Raw genomic sequence first — 15,685 nt, forward strand, 5'->3', positions numbered from 1 at the left:
GTTTTTATTTCCTTTTAAGAATTGATAAAAATAATTTTATCTGAAAAAGTAAATATGCAAAAGTGGCTAGAAAAAAAATAAAGGAAGCATAATGAATTCGGTTTACCTAATATTGAAATATATTGAGTGAATCACAGAAAATGGTAGAACCTCCCTTCACAAAGAAAACAATAGCAATTATAAATATATATTCACCTAACAATGGAGTCTCCCCAAAAATGAAGCAAACATTGACAGAATTGAAGGCAGAAATAGAGAGTTCTACAATAATAGTTGGAGACTTCAATACCTCACTTTCAATAATGGATCTAGACTGAAGATCAATAAAGAGATTGAATATTCAAACAACATCATAAACCAACTACACCTAACAAACATGAAAAACACTCTCCCCAACAACTGCGGAACATACTTCTTCTCAAGTGCACATGGAACATTCTCTAGGATAGACAGTGTATTAGGACATAAAACAAGTCTTAATAAATTTAAAGAGACTATAATCATAAAAGATTCCATTCTCCAAGAACAATAGAATGAAGTTAAAAATCAGGAAGAGAAGGAAGCATAGATAATTTGCAAACATGTAGAATTAACCAACATACTCTTAAACAACCAATGGGTTGAAAAAGAAATTATTAGGAATATTAGAAAAATAGTTTGAGACAATGAAAACAAAACTACAACAAACAATTGAATGTATTAAAACTGTGCTAAGAGAGAAATTTATAGCTGTAAACAACTACATTAAAAAATATAGATCTCAGATTAACAACTTAACTTCAAACCTTAAGACACTAGAAAACGTGATCAAACCTAAAACTAGCAGAAGGAAAAATATAACAAAGATTGGAGCAAAGACAAATAAAATAGAGAACAGGAAAACAACAGAGAAAATTAACAAAAATAAAAATTGCCTTTTTGAAAGGTTAACAAAATTGGCAAGCTTTTTAGCTAGACTGACAAAGAAAAAAGAGAAAAGACTCAAATTAATAAACTCAGAAGTGGAAGTAGGGACATCACTACCAATATTTCAGAAATTCAAAGAATTATAAGAGAATACTACGAATAATTGTACACCAACAGGTTAGATAGTCTAGATAAATGGAACATAATTCTAGAAATGCCTAAACTACCAGTAACAAAATTTTAAAAACACATAAATTGAACTTCATAAAAATTAAAACTTTTATGCAGTAAAGGACATTATGAATACAGTGAAAAGGAAATCTACAGGACAGAAAAAAGATTTCCATATTATATATCTGACTTAGTTTAGTATTCAGACAATATACATAACTATTACAACTCAACAACAAAAAAAAACTAAAACAATTAAAAAATGAGCAATGGATTTGAATAGACATTTCTCTAAAGAAAATATGCAAATTTCCCACAAGTATGTGAAAATATATTTAACCTAATTAGTCGTTAAGAAAATGGAAATGAAAACCATGAAATATAACTTCACACCCACTAATAATCAATAATAATAATAATGGAAAATAACAAGTGGTGGCAGGAATGTGGATAAATGAAAAACATTGTACATTACTAGTAGGAATGTATAATGGTACAATTGTTGTAGAAAGTTTGGTGATTTCTCAAACAGTTAAGCAAAGAACTGCTGTATATTCCAGAAATTTCCTTCTAACTCTATACTCAAGAGAAATGAAACACAAGCCCACGTAGAAATTAGAATATTAATATGAATGAGTATAGCAGCATTATTTGTAACAGCCAAATTTACAAACAACCTAAGTGTCCATTAATGCATGAATGGATTAACAAATTATGGTATACACACACAAGAAATATTATTCAGCTATTAAAATAAATTAAGTACTTATACATGCTACAACTTGTCTAAACTTCAAAAACATTATGCCAAGTCAAAGTTTAAAGCCAGACACAAAATGTAACATAATGTCCAATTTCTTTTAAATGACACACCTAGGATAAGCAAACTCACAATTACAGAAAGCAGATAGAGGTTGCCAGGGCTAGGGAGAAGGACTGGATGGAGTCTGATTTCAAAATAAGATTATAAATTATTTGGTGTTGAGATCAGTGGCATGTTCCAATTTTGTATTTCTCCTCCAGTTATGAGCACCATAACTGAATTAAGGGTAAGACCTCATAAACTTCCTGAACTGAATTGAACTAAGGCCAAATTGGGCCATAGGAACTTTGTACAAAGCTACCTTCAGACTTTAACTGATATCTTACATAAACTTTAATATACCTTTGGGGATTATATTACTTAATCACTATGTTAAGTTTAAATATACAACTTAAAACTGCTGATTCCCTTCATTTCTAACTTAAGTCAGTAAAACAAGCATATAGGGAGTGCCTGCTTTGTAGTTGGCAAGGCACCTAGGGGCTGGGAAGATGAGGGAACATAGGCTGAGAATGCAACCAAGCTTAATGCATGGGAAGCACTTTCATCTCTTTGCACTAAAGGCCCTGTTCTACCTGCTTCTCTCACTTTCTTACTAATTACTTCTGTAAGCACCATCTCAATAAATTATATGTGCATGAATCCTCATTTCAGGCTCTGCTTCTAGTTATGCTATTTTAAGTCCCTGTACACATATGTATCCCTAAACTTCTTTGCTCTTCTTTGTGTAAGTAGGAGCATTGCAGGGGCACTCACTGAACAGGTGCATTGTTCTCTGAGGAGCACAGCTGGGGATGTGTGAGCGATGAAGGGAGAGACTGCTTCCTGTAGCTGCTGTTGACACAGGAGGAGAGGTTATATAGATATGGCAAATGAAGTCAAGGCTCAGAAAGCTTAATGGTCTTTTTCTGCTTTGTAACTGTGATAAATAGTGGGGATGAGATTAAAACGCATAGCTGTCTAAATGCTCATTCCTAGCCTCATTCTACTGTACCTCACTGCACACTTCAATTACAACTAATTAGAACTGACCTAAGGAATAGTGTAGGCTTAAAACCAGCCCCCAGTAGGTGTTTCCTTTAGTACAGGGCTCTGACAAAACATGTGATGATTCTCCTTGCTCCAGTTCTCATAAATCCCCGATTTCTCTCTTTTCTCTCCTCCAAAATTCACACCCCAAGTCTTCACATCATCCATGTAAATATTTGAGCAATTTCAAATGGTTTTTTTCCTTTAAAATATTGAAACAAAATTTACACCCAGATTCCAAGTAAACAATATGGGCAGAGTTCAGTTCAGGCACCTCTTCTCCTTGTGTCAACAGCAACTACAGGAAGCAACTTCTGCCTTCATTCCTCACACATCCCCAGCTGTTTTCCACAGAGAACGATGCACCTGTTCAATGAGTGCCCTTGAAATGCTACGAGTTACACAAGAAGAATCCTGGCACAAAAGGCTGTCTCTGGTTCATTCCAGAATATAGGAGGAGATTATTTCTCTTGTCTGTGGTTCATTCCAGAATACAGGAAGAGTTTGGCTCTTTTGCCAGACACTTCACAGTGATCCTCAGCTCCAGTCACAAATTCCAGCATGGCAGCACTTCACAGGTTGCAAGGGTAAAGCCAAGCAGAACCATGCCTACCTTGGCTGTCCCATGAACAAAGACTGAATATAATGATATGAATTGGCTGTGCTTACCACAGTAAAATTCTCTTTTTCTCATTTGCAAATACTCCTTCTCTCAAGTAAAATGACATTCACTTTCAGAGTAGTGCCCTTTAAAGAATTCATAAAAGGAAAAGGTTGAGTAAAGACGGACCATTGTCAACAAGGTGTACTTTCTCTTCATTCAAATGAGGAAGACAAGAAACAAATCAGCTACATTCTCATTCCTCCAGAGCAGTTCCTATAGCTTGGATTAGAAATGTTTCTTTTAAAACAAGGGGCAAAATGATGCATTTCCACTTTTTGTCATCTAAAGTTCACAGATTACTATTTTGTTTGTTTGTTTACTATTGACTAAGTCTCACTTGTTTTTATTTATCAAGGGTCTTAGGAGTAGTGTATCACGGACACACCAAGCCTGCTCCTACCTCATGATGTTTGGAACAGCTGTTCCTTCTAACTGAAATACTCTTCCCTTCAGGCTCATTTCTGCAGAGTTAATGTTCTTACCCCCTTCAAGCCTGTGCTCAAATTTTATTTGCTCAATGAAGCCTACCCACTTTCTATTGAATTCTGCCTCTCTGCTTCCCTCTGGCATTTAATTATTCTTCATCAGGCTCTACTGTGCACCTTCGTTGGCATTCATTATTTTCTAATATGCTGTATAGATTATTTATTTTGCTTATTGTTGATTATCCATTTCTCCTACACTAACATGTAAGCTCCTAAAAGACAAACTCCCCGTTCATGTTGTTCCTTGTAGTGCATGTCAGTATGTGCTGCTCTGACACCCCCATTACCTCCCCCTACATCTTTATAACTACAGCACTCATTCCCCAGCTCCTGGGAATGATGGAAGCTGACAGCTCCAGAGATTCTCTCTCTTGGATCTGCTCTCTGCATAAGAGCTTCATTTTGCCCATTGTCATGCTCTTCCCCAGGAACATTCTATGTGCAGTGACTTGGGGATGCAAAGGTACAAAAACTCAAATTTGTTACCTCAATTCAGGAAAACTCTGAAGGGCATCCAAGTTCCACAGCTCTGTGGTAGGTGAGCTGAGGCCTCTGCTGCAACTGCTCCATGGACCCGCTTCTCTCTTCTCAGTCTTATTTCCCTTCCTTCCACAGGTGTCAATCCTAACAATATGACCCCCAAACTTCCTGCTCCTCTAATATTTATTTTGGTCTATTTCCTGAACACCTACAAGATTATCAGGCAGGACATAGCTGCCTCATAAATATTGAATGCATGAATGAATGTAAATGCAAAAACAACCTCTCATACAAAACCTCTGTGTTGACAACCAACGTATCTGTGCATACCTTCTTACAGGTCAGATTGGAATTTTCCAATGAGGCATTTTTCCACTCAACAATATTTATTAAGCATCTTATGCATCTGGTGAAGATACACCAGTGAATTAAAGGGACAAAATCTCTTCCCCATGAATCTAGATTCTCACAGTGGATTCAGAAAATATGCAAACCAAAACTATATAATAGAATATTGGTTAGTGCCAAGAGCCCTGAGGATGTTATGGAGTGATGTTGCGGGAATGAGAGTGATATCTGAAACTGGGCAGTCAGGTAGGGCCCTCTGATGATGTGAGATCAGCTAAGACAAAAGTAAAAGGAAGGAGCGAGTCACACATGTGTCTGGGTTAAGAATGTTCCATGATGAAACACAGTTACAGCATGTGAAAAAGCCCTGGAGGAGAAATGTACTTGGTGTTTGGAGAAAAAAGCAAGGGGGGCTGGAATGGAGTGAGCAAAGTGGGGAATAGCCAGAGAATATAGGGTGCATTTGGAGCAACAGCCAGTTGCCAGACCAGGCAGGGCCTGTTGAGAAGCTGGCATTTTACTGTGTGATAGGATGACTTTGAAAGGTTTTGAGTAGGGAGGGGGCATGAACAGACCTGTATTTTTAAAGGAATCCCATTCTCTAACTGCTTCTGGTAATTTGGGACATGTACCAACACCCTGCAAAGTTTCTCCATGGCATATACAGTAGTTGCTCAGTGAAAAACTCACAGGACAATGTCCCTTGGTGCCACTATTCACTACTTTTGACTGTCACAGAGACCGCAAATACATTGAATTCTGAGTCACTTTTGGATTAACCCACACATTTCCAGAGCCTACCATGCGTCAGGGACAGGCCTTATTTAATCTTCATAATCTTTAGAAGTTGACATTATGATCTCCGTTTGCAGATGAGAACACTGAGATTCACAGAAGCTGAAGGACTTACCCAAGTTTGCACAGCTAGCGAGTGACACAGATATTATTGAACTCACGTCCTCATTATATAGCTTATACTTCTTTTTTAGACGGAGTCACTCTCTGTTGCCCAGGCTGGAATACAATGGTGTGATCTCAGCTCACTGCAGCCTCCACCTCCTGGATTCAAACGATTCTCCTGCCTCAGTCTCCTGAGTAACTGGGATTACAGGTGCCCACCACAACACCCAGCTGATTTTTGAATTTTTACTAGCGATGAGGTTTCACTGTGTAGGCCAGGCTGGTCTTGAACTCCTGACCACAAATGATCCACCTGCCTCAGCCTCCCAAAGTGCTGGGGTTACAGGGGTGAGCCATCGTGCCTGCCCATATCTTATACTTTTTATACAAAACCTGCCACATGTATTTGCTCTCCTCTTTTATAGTCTGAGATGGAGTAGAAGGTAATAAGAGAAATGACCATTCATTGTGCACAGTGTTAAGAAACTTAGACACAGCATTTGAACTGGCCCCCAAACAACTTTATGAGTAGGTATTATGCTCCCTATTTTATAGATGAAGACATTGTGATATAAAACCATGTATTCAAAGTGTGGTATATTGACTGGCATCATCAGTACCACCTGGGAGCTTGTTAAAAATGAAGAATCTGGAGTCTCAACCTATAAAACAGAAATGATAACAGCTTCTTTATACATTAGTGCTTCCACTTTTCATTGTAACACTAAGCAAGAAATTTTCATTCTCTTTACAAATGCAGATTACAGTTCAGGTCTACTAACATTTTATTACCCAAAGCAGGTCACCCAGCCAAGCCCAGCATCAATGCCTGGACACATTCTTTGCCCACAGTAAAAGAGAAAGTAGAGAATAGTTGCTAAATGCTAAAAACAAACTGTTACAAAGGTTATTAAAGAATTGTAGCCATTTTCTTTAATCAGCTTTCTTAATGCATAATAAAGGTCTTTGCAACTATTTTGTGGGTATTCTACTAAATTTAACTGTTTATCAAAGGATCATTTTTTAAACATGTGCAATGCCATCTCTGGAAGAAATTCTGACAGGTACAATTTTCTATATCTCCTATCCCCAGACAGGCCTTAGCATAAAATGGCACCTCAGACAGCTGCCTGGATGGACTACCCATTAATCCAGCTCTGTTCCTATTCTAAGGGAAGATTAAAGGCTCTTGGCCAATAGATTAATGATTGTGCATTAAATCAGTTGGACTCCTAGCCACCCTTTCTTTCTATGAGGTGTGTTAACTTTTAGAAAATGTATTGAACTAGAAACTATCCCCAGTCAAGAAACTGAATATTACCAGAATAATGAAAACCCTCCCCTAAGTCTCTCTTCCTGTCACCGTGCCCCAGAAAAGGTATCACTATCTTTACTCTGGTTAACACAGATTGGTTTTGCCTTTTTCTGTGCTTTAGATAAAAGGAGTCACGGACTATGTGCTCTTGTCTTACTTCTTTCACTTAACATGCTTCTGAAATTCATCTGTATTTTTGCATATAGTTGTGGATCATTACTTCTCGTTCCATATAGCATTAATTTATCTATATATTTTATATAAATATGGACAACTTGGAAACTTCTACTAGATTTTAGCCACTAGGACCAGTGCTTCTGTGAATATTCTACTATATCTTTTGTTGAACTTATGGACACATTTCCTCTGGGTATACACTTATAAGTAGAATTGCTGGATGTAGGATTTGCATATGTTCAGCGTTAGTAGATTCTTCCAGCTTGTTTTAAGAGTCTATTTTTAAGTTTAATAACAGGGTGATGTAGACTTAGTCATAGGTACATGTGGCTACACTTCGCTTATAACTTTGTGATTTTCCACTTTAAACTTAACAAGTCTATTTATCTCTGGGCCTAAGCTATTCTTTAGTTGCAAATTAGGCAGTTTTGAAAGCTGCTCTAACTTCTTCAGCTCCCTGGGGCTCTATCCAGTGTATTACTCACAGATTGGTAAGAGATGAAGGTCTTGCCACCAACATTATCATGCACAGAGAAAGTTCCTAACACACAATCGCCCAGTATTCCTCTAAGAATTGATAATGTGTCTGGAAAATTACTATTCTTTTAGGGACCCAATAATGCTGCAGAGAGGGCCAAGCCTTGTTCAAGCATTGTGCTAATGACATGAGTCTCTGCCAGGGGAATAGAGGTACTGCCTCCTTCCTGATGTTTGCATACTCCTCTTTGTCAAGGGAGATAGTCTCAGGCATTAGGATACGGAGGAAAACAGAGCCTTTGGAGGAAGGAGCTAGATAAAGAGAAAGACACCCTATTCCTATCTAAAACCCCTATTCCACCATTCCTTAAGGCTCCAAGATAAAGTACCTGCCAACATTGCTGAGAGTCAAAGTTTTATTTGTTTTGTTTTTTGTTTTTGTTTTTTTCTCAATGTCTCTCATGAGTTACAAATTATAGATTTATCCAAGAGAATCTAGAATAGAGAGAGAACAAATACTAAGTTAGGGGTCACCCTTCAAAGGGCATTAGCTGTCAAATGAAGATTACCAATGGGAGTAAAAGACAAGACACACAGAGGAAAACAGCATCACAGCACCTTGTATCAGGTTGAGTTTTTACGCCCTTTTCTTGCTCTCTGTTTTTGTTTCTATGTGAATACAAAAGCCATTTAGAGAGCTTCTTCACAGAGCATCCACTATGGTAGAGAAGATGTAGAAAATATTCAGGAAGCAAGATGTAAATAAAGTATAAATTATGAAGCAGAATAATTCATAAGAATATAAGAAAGCAAGTGTTTTTGACCCTACAAATTATTTCAAGAGAGAGGTAGCAAATTTGGCATTGAAATAGCCCAAAGACACAGCTATATCTTAAAGTATATGTTTAAAAACATGTGTTTAAATAAACATTTAAGTGTGCCTTTTAATACAGCTATTTTATTATGTATGGCAAATGGACTCTCTAGGAGTAGTGGTCAGGACTCCAGAAGGAATTAGTTGCACACTCAAGTGGGGAAATTGAGGACAGTTAAAGGAACATGTTTACAAGGTGGTGGGCATGATTAAGAGAAAAAAGGAATTGTGAAGCCTCTGGAGCTAACAATAGTGAGGGGCTCTTTATCGTTCCTAAGATGGAATGGGCTACAGGAGGAAGAAACAACTAGCACCTAGGAGCTGTGGCTGGAGGTAAAGAATCTCAGCCAACTTTCAGTAACCTGGCACAGGGGCAGCCAAATTGCACTTTGCTCCCTCCCTCCAATCTCCTATTGGATGGATCCACCTGAAAGCCAGGAGGCATGGAGCTCACTGATTCAGACAATAAAGATTTTCCTTGACCTCAGGTGAAAAAGAGAGATCAGCAAACGTAGATCCATCCTATGAAGAGTCACATTTCTCAAGAAATAAAACAAAGTTCTTCAGGTAGGTCATGTTTTTTAAAAAGCATACCTATTTTACTGTTATTATTTAATGTTCATTAAGCACTCTGGCTCATTAAGCATTCATTAATTAGGATCTAATTCTGCATGCTCCTTTTCCAAGCTATAAAAATCAGCAAGTTTTTTTTTGGTGTTGTTTTGTTTTGTTTTTTCCAGCTGCTTTTATCTGACTAAAATAATGGGTTCTTTTTTCAACAAACGGGTAGAGGGTTATATAAAAACTCTGAAAAAACACTGACAATCAGCTTCAAAAGGTGAACACAAAATTTACTGAAGAATCTATAATTATATTAGGATTTTACAGAGAAGATATTATCTTTTAGCTCCATAACTATATTTAGAGGCTAAAATACCTGGTTATATCCTGTTCAGTCTCCACTATTGATTTAGGAATTTATACAACTATTTATTCTCCTGCTCAATAGAAAAGATTGCTTACCATAGCAACCCCTGCATTAGCATTCAGCTTCTTGGTTACAGAGCACCTTCCTAAAGGAGGAGATATCTCAATGTGCAAGGTGAACCTAATTTCTTATTAAATATAATTTTAAGGGGGAAAGCTGTTATATAAAAACTCATAACAAAGGGAGAGCAACCCAAACTGGAAGCTAGCAACTGTTTAAGGCTCTTTGGCAATTATTTAATCTGTGTGTTTTTCCTGACTCTGGGCATTCTGCTCCTTTTGCACATTTGTAAGCTAAGATGTGTGGGAAATAATAAAATATTATGCACAACCCACACCCCACACAGAAAGCTTGCTGTTCTCTGTGGGAAGTTTTAACTTAGGTCAGCTTCACCTTAGAATTATTTTTCTTTCTTTCTTTGAAGAAGGCAGATTCCTGGTCCTGCCACTCAAATTTTCAAAGTGAAAATATTTGGTCTAATTTTCCAATGTGTTTCCTTGATGTCGATCAAGTGTCTGAAACATTAGTGATTGTTTTTACCTTGTACAGTGAAGTGAGGTAGCATTTTAATTAGGGAAGAAAAAGACCAACTTGTGCTCAAAAGCTCAAAGCTTTTGTGACGGAGCTCAGAGAGATTGAGGCCAGGAAGTCACGATTTGTGCATCAATGATCAGATCATCTGAGCCCTTTGTAGAGAAGTAAAAACTGGCTTCCCCCTACCCTTCTAGGTTCTTTGGCTGGGCTGCAAATTAAATTGGCATAAGGCAGATTCACAGGAGAAATATAAACAATTACGTATATAGGCACTGGAGTCCCCAAAAATATGAGACTCACAGATTGGTCAGATGATTGAAGCTTATATAGTTTCCTAAGCTATAGAAAAAAAATTACAGCTTAGGGTTTCTTGGGGGTGATGCCCACACAAGTTAAGAGAGGATGACAAGAAAAAATGTATGATGAGTAGAGGTGGTCTTGTTATGCAGGTAAAAATTCTCGGGTAATAGAAGTTGTCTGGGAGAGGAGGCGGCTCAGGGGAAATGAGACTGCAGTGGTGGTAGTAGGAAGATGTCAGGCAGGGATGAGCAGCAGGAGCAAACTATTGCCAAGGACCTGGTGGTGACCAAGTATAAGATCGGGGGGAGTGGGAGGCACGGTGCAACATGGCCAACCGGGTACTTCGGACCTTGGTGGAAGCATCTAGCTCAGGTGTGTCAGTACTGAGCCTGTGTGAGAAAGGTCATGCCATGATCATAGAAGAAACAGGGAAAATCTTCAAGAAAGAAAAGGAAATGAAGAAAGGTATTGCTTTTCCCACCAGCATTTCAGTAAATAACTTTGTATGTCACTTCTTCCCTTTGAAGAGCAGCCAGGATTATATTCTCAAGGAAGGCGACTTGGTAAAAATTGACCTTGGGTTCCATGTGGACGGCTTAATTGCTAATGTAGCTCATACTTTTGTGGTTGATGTAGCTCAGGGGACCCAAGTAACAGGGAGGAAAGCAGATGTTATTAAGACAGCTCACCTTTGTGCTGAAGCTGCCCTATGCCTGGCCAAACCTAGAAATCAGAACACACAAGTGACAGAAGCGTGGAACAAAGTTGCCCACTCATTTAACTGGATGCCGATAGAAGGTATGCTGTCACACCAGTTGAAGCAGCATGTCATCAATGGTGAAAAAACATTATCCAGAATCCCACAGACCAGCAGAAGAAGGACCAAGAAAAAGCTGAATTTGAGGTACGTGAAATATATGCTGTGGATGTTCTTGTCAGCTCAGGAGAGGGCAAGGTCAACAATGCAGGACACAGAACCACTATTTACAAATGAGATCCCTCCAAACAGTACGGACTGAAAATGCAAACTTCACGTGCCTTCTTCAGTGAGGTGGAGAGGCGTTTTGATGCCATGCCGTTTACTTTAAGAGCATTTGAAGATGAGAAGAAGGCTTGGATGGGTGTGGTGGAGTGCACCAAGCATGGACTGCTGCAACCATTTAATGTTCTCTATGAGAAGGAGGGGGAATTTGTTGCCCAGTTTAAATTTGCAATTCTGCTCATGCCCAATGGCCCCATGTGGATAACCAGTGGTCCCTTTGAGCCTGACCTCTACAAGTCTGAGATGAAGGTCCAGGATGCAGAGCTAAAGGCCCTCCTTCAGAGTTCTGCAAGTCAAGAAACCCAGAAAAAGAAAAAGAAAAAAAAAAAAGGCTTCCAAGATTGCAGAGAATGCCACCAGTGGGGAAACATTAAAAGAAAATGAAGCTGGGGACTGAGGTGGGTCGCATTTCCCCAGCTTGCTACTTTTGCCTCATCCCCTTCCCACCACACCCCAGACTTTGTGAAGTACAGTTCTTCTTCTCCACCTAGGACCCCCAGCAGAGCAGAGGGTCTCCCTTTTCTCCCCCACCCCAGTTCCCCAACCCACTCCTTTCCAACAACAACCAGCTCCAACTGACTCTAATCTTGGGAGGTGAGGCTTCCCAACCACGGAAGACTGCATTAAATGAAAAAAAGAAATTAAATAATAAAATCAGGAGTTAAAAAAAAAAAAAAGTTGTCTGGGAACAGCCCTCAGATAATTGTTAATAGTCTGTCTGGGCATGAGTCAACCTCCAGTCTTCTCTCTTGCAATTTGAGTTCATCTTCCCTGGTTGATAAGATTACAGGGGAAGGGATTCATGACAATTGAGTCTTTTTTGAAGAATCTCTTCCTTAGGCAGATACAGAAGGTCAGAAAAGCCCTTCTTTTGCATTTGTCGTTCCCCAGATGCACTCGATATGTTGCTGTTCCTCAAATGCCCATTGATATGTTGAAATAATCAGCATACCAAAGCCATAGATTTTGGGGTGGTTAAACTTCCTCTCAGTTTTGGAGTTCCGCTGGTTAAAAAAAGCTAGTTCTGGCTGGGTTCGACTTCTCACGTCTGTAATCTCAACACTTTGGGAGGCTGGGGTGGGTGGAACACTTCAGTCAGGAGTTCAAGACCAGTCTGACCAACATGGTGAAACCCCATCTCTACTGAAATTACAAAAATTAGCTGGGCGTGGTGGCGGGGGCCTGTAATCCCAGCTACTCGGGAGGCTGAGGCAGGAGAATCACTTGAACCCAGGAGGCGGAGGTTGCAGTGAGCCAGCCTGGGCAACAGACAGAGACTGTGTCAAAAAAAAAAAAAAAAAGCCAGCTCGAAAGAGCTTATAATACTGCTCATGGCTAAAGATATAAAGATAATACTGAAAGTGGCTAGGTGTGATGACTCATGCCTGTAATCCCAGCATTTTGGGAGGGTGAGGCGGGTGGATCACTTGATGTCAGGAGTTTGAGACCAGCCTGACCAACATGGTGAAATACCATCTCTACTAAAAATATAAAAATTAGCTGGGCATGGTGGCAGGTGCCTGGAGGCTGAGGGAGTAGAATTGCTTGAACCTGGGAGGTGGATGTTGCAGTGAGCCAAGACAGTGCCACTGCTCTACAGCCTGGGTGACAAGAGCAAGACTCCAATAAAAAAAGAGAAAATACTGAAAGTTAACCCTGAAATTGTTAGTGACTTTGATGCACTGTTTCAACTCTAGAAAAGTTTTTACCCCACAGAGACAATGGCTGAACAGAAAAAATAAAATAAATGCTGGGACTCAGTTGCCTCAGGTGATTTGGCAGATGACAGTAATTAAGAGAGGGAGACCAGTTGTTTTATCCAGGGAATTGTATTGGAGAAAGAGGGGCTGAAAAATGGGATTGAAGTATGCATCCAAATAGAAGCTCTTTCTCCTTTATGCTTTATGTCCACAGCCTGCTTGGACCCCATGAAGCAGGCTAGAGGCTTGAGTGAGAACATCATTTCTGACTGAAGCCAGAGCAATATACTGGGTCTCCCACATATATTTTTATCCTGGATACTTTTCCCCAATGATATGCCCTGGATTTTTCTTTCAAATTAAATTGCCCCCTTTTAGCCTTGATCAAAAGTGAGAATCTGGGCCCTTGACAGATATATTGCTATTAATTTTTTTTTTGGAGGTGTAGCCTAGCAAGGAGGGGCCTCATCTTCTGAGGAAACCTCAGCATTGATGAGTACTGGCTGAGAGAGGATCATCAAGTTTCACTCAGATGAACGAGATAGGATGGGAAATCCACTTACAAGTGGATTTAACCCAGGCCTTCTGCAGTTATCAGGGACATGTGGTATCAAACAATAGAATGAGCAATTTATGGGTGACTGAAATATTAGTATTGTCAATATTATTTTCAGTTGTTATCATTGTTATACAGTTCTTACTAGCTTCTTTAGACCAATGGTATTCAAACTTTAGTGTACACCATCATCTCTGAAGATTTAAGAGTTCCACTTCCTGTGATTTGGTCTTGAGCAAAATCTGGGAATTTGCATTTTAACAAGCTCTTGGGTGATGCCATTGTGCTGGTTGTGAGCTGCAGTTTGAGGAGCACTGAGGCAACTCATCTGCTGACCAGTGGTTGGACCCAGGGGTCTGTTTTTAAAAGCATCCAGGTTATAAGCAATTCTCACTAAAGTTTGAGAAAAGCTGTTTTAAACCACTGGTTCTCAGACTTAACTAAACATTGCACCCACATGAGCAGTTGCTTAAAGAATGCCAATGCCTGGGTCTCACCTGGCTGATTCTGATGAAATTGGAGTGGGAAACAGCCTGACATGGGGATTATTTGAAGCTCCCAAGATCACTGTAATGGGCAGCCAAGGTTGAAAACCATTTGTAGACCTTGCCTTCATTCCTGGATTGCAAGACTACATGATCTGCAATTTGTACTTTCCAGTATGTCGCTATGGTAGAAAAAGAGATGGGTAAAATTCTAGCATCTGAAAGGAAATAATCTTTGCCAGGCTTGCATGAATTTGATCCCAGCTTATCTTACATATTGTACAGACTGTGAGTAATGAAGGGCTCAATTTGAAAGAGCTGGGAGTGAGTCAGCCGGAAGAGGTAGAAATTTGGGCAAAAGAGCAAGTTCTATAAATCTGTAGAAGTGAAACCCATTTAGTTACCTCCAAAGGGCCAAATGTTCTGCTTAAAATGCTCCAACAGAGCATTGAATTTCACAGCTGTCTGTAGCTTTGAGGCCAAATTCTCATTCCCTAAAGTTAGAAAACAGAAGTAGGAGCAGTACCAAAAAGCCGCACATACTACTGAGATATTAATTAAGCCCCAAAGACTTCAAGGACTCCTGTCTGGTCTTCCTAAATGCACTATTCTTTGCCAATGGATGCAAACAGATTTCTCTTGACCTTCCCCATACTTGACCCAGATCTCTAAGTCTAAATATTATTACCATAAAAAGATGTCAACATTTTAAATTCCAGATAATAGATTCCTCAAAAATGAACCCACATATTTTTGTTATTTCCCTGAGATCTTGAAATTTTTTCTACTTTTATTGAAGTTTCTTATAGGAATGCATTAAGCAATAACAAAACATCCCAACAAAACGAAACAAAAGCTAAGCTAGATTCCTGTTTGGAAATCCAGCAAACGTTTTAGGCAGGAAATGTAGGAGATTTGCCAAGTCAGAGCACTGGCTGGAGAGTCAGAAACACAGTATCCTTATCCTGGTTTTGTACCTTACTATGTGACCTTGAGAAAGTTGTTCAACTCATCTCAGCCTCATTTTCACATGTGTCAAACGGCAATAGTGTCTCAGGATCCCTTTTGACTTTAACTTAAAAGAATCATGGTAGGACAGGGAATCTGAAGAATTATTATTATTATTATTATTATTATTATTACTATTATTTGAGATGGAATCTCTCTTTGTCACCCAGGCTGGAGTGCAGTGATACTATCTCGGCTCACTGCAAGCTCCGCCTCCCGGGTTCACGCCATTCTCCTGCCTCAGCCTCCCGAGTAGCTGGGACGACAGGCGCCCGCCACCATGCCCTACTAAGTTTTTGTATTTTTTAGTAGAAACAGGGTTTAACCGTGTTAGCCAGGATGGTCTCGATCTCCTGACCTCATGATCTGCCTGCCTTGGCCTCCCAAAGTGTTGGGATGACAGGCGTGAGCCACCATGCTCTG

The 15,685-nt window shown here is 39.4% G+C and overlaps 1 pseudogene across 1 annotated transcript; it reads left to right on the top strand.

Annotated features, from left to right (window-relative positions):
- Nucleotides 1–10,662: 10,662 nt before the first annotated feature.
- LOC105516607 lies at nt 10,663–12,174 on the top strand (annotated as a pseudogene). The gene has a single exon (XR_001002514.1). The product of XR_001002514.1 is annotated as a proliferation-associated protein 2G4 pseudogene (transcript).
- Nucleotides 12,175–15,685: the final 3,511 nt, after the last annotated feature.

This window comes from Colobus angolensis, unplaced genomic scaffold, assembly GCF_000951035.1.
Source record: "Colobus angolensis palliatus isolate OR3802 unplaced genomic scaffold, Cang.pa_1.0 Scaffold285, whole genome shotgun sequence".
Taxonomy (NCBI): domain Eukaryota; kingdom Metazoa; phylum Chordata; class Mammalia; order Primates; family Cercopithecidae; genus Colobus; species Colobus angolensis.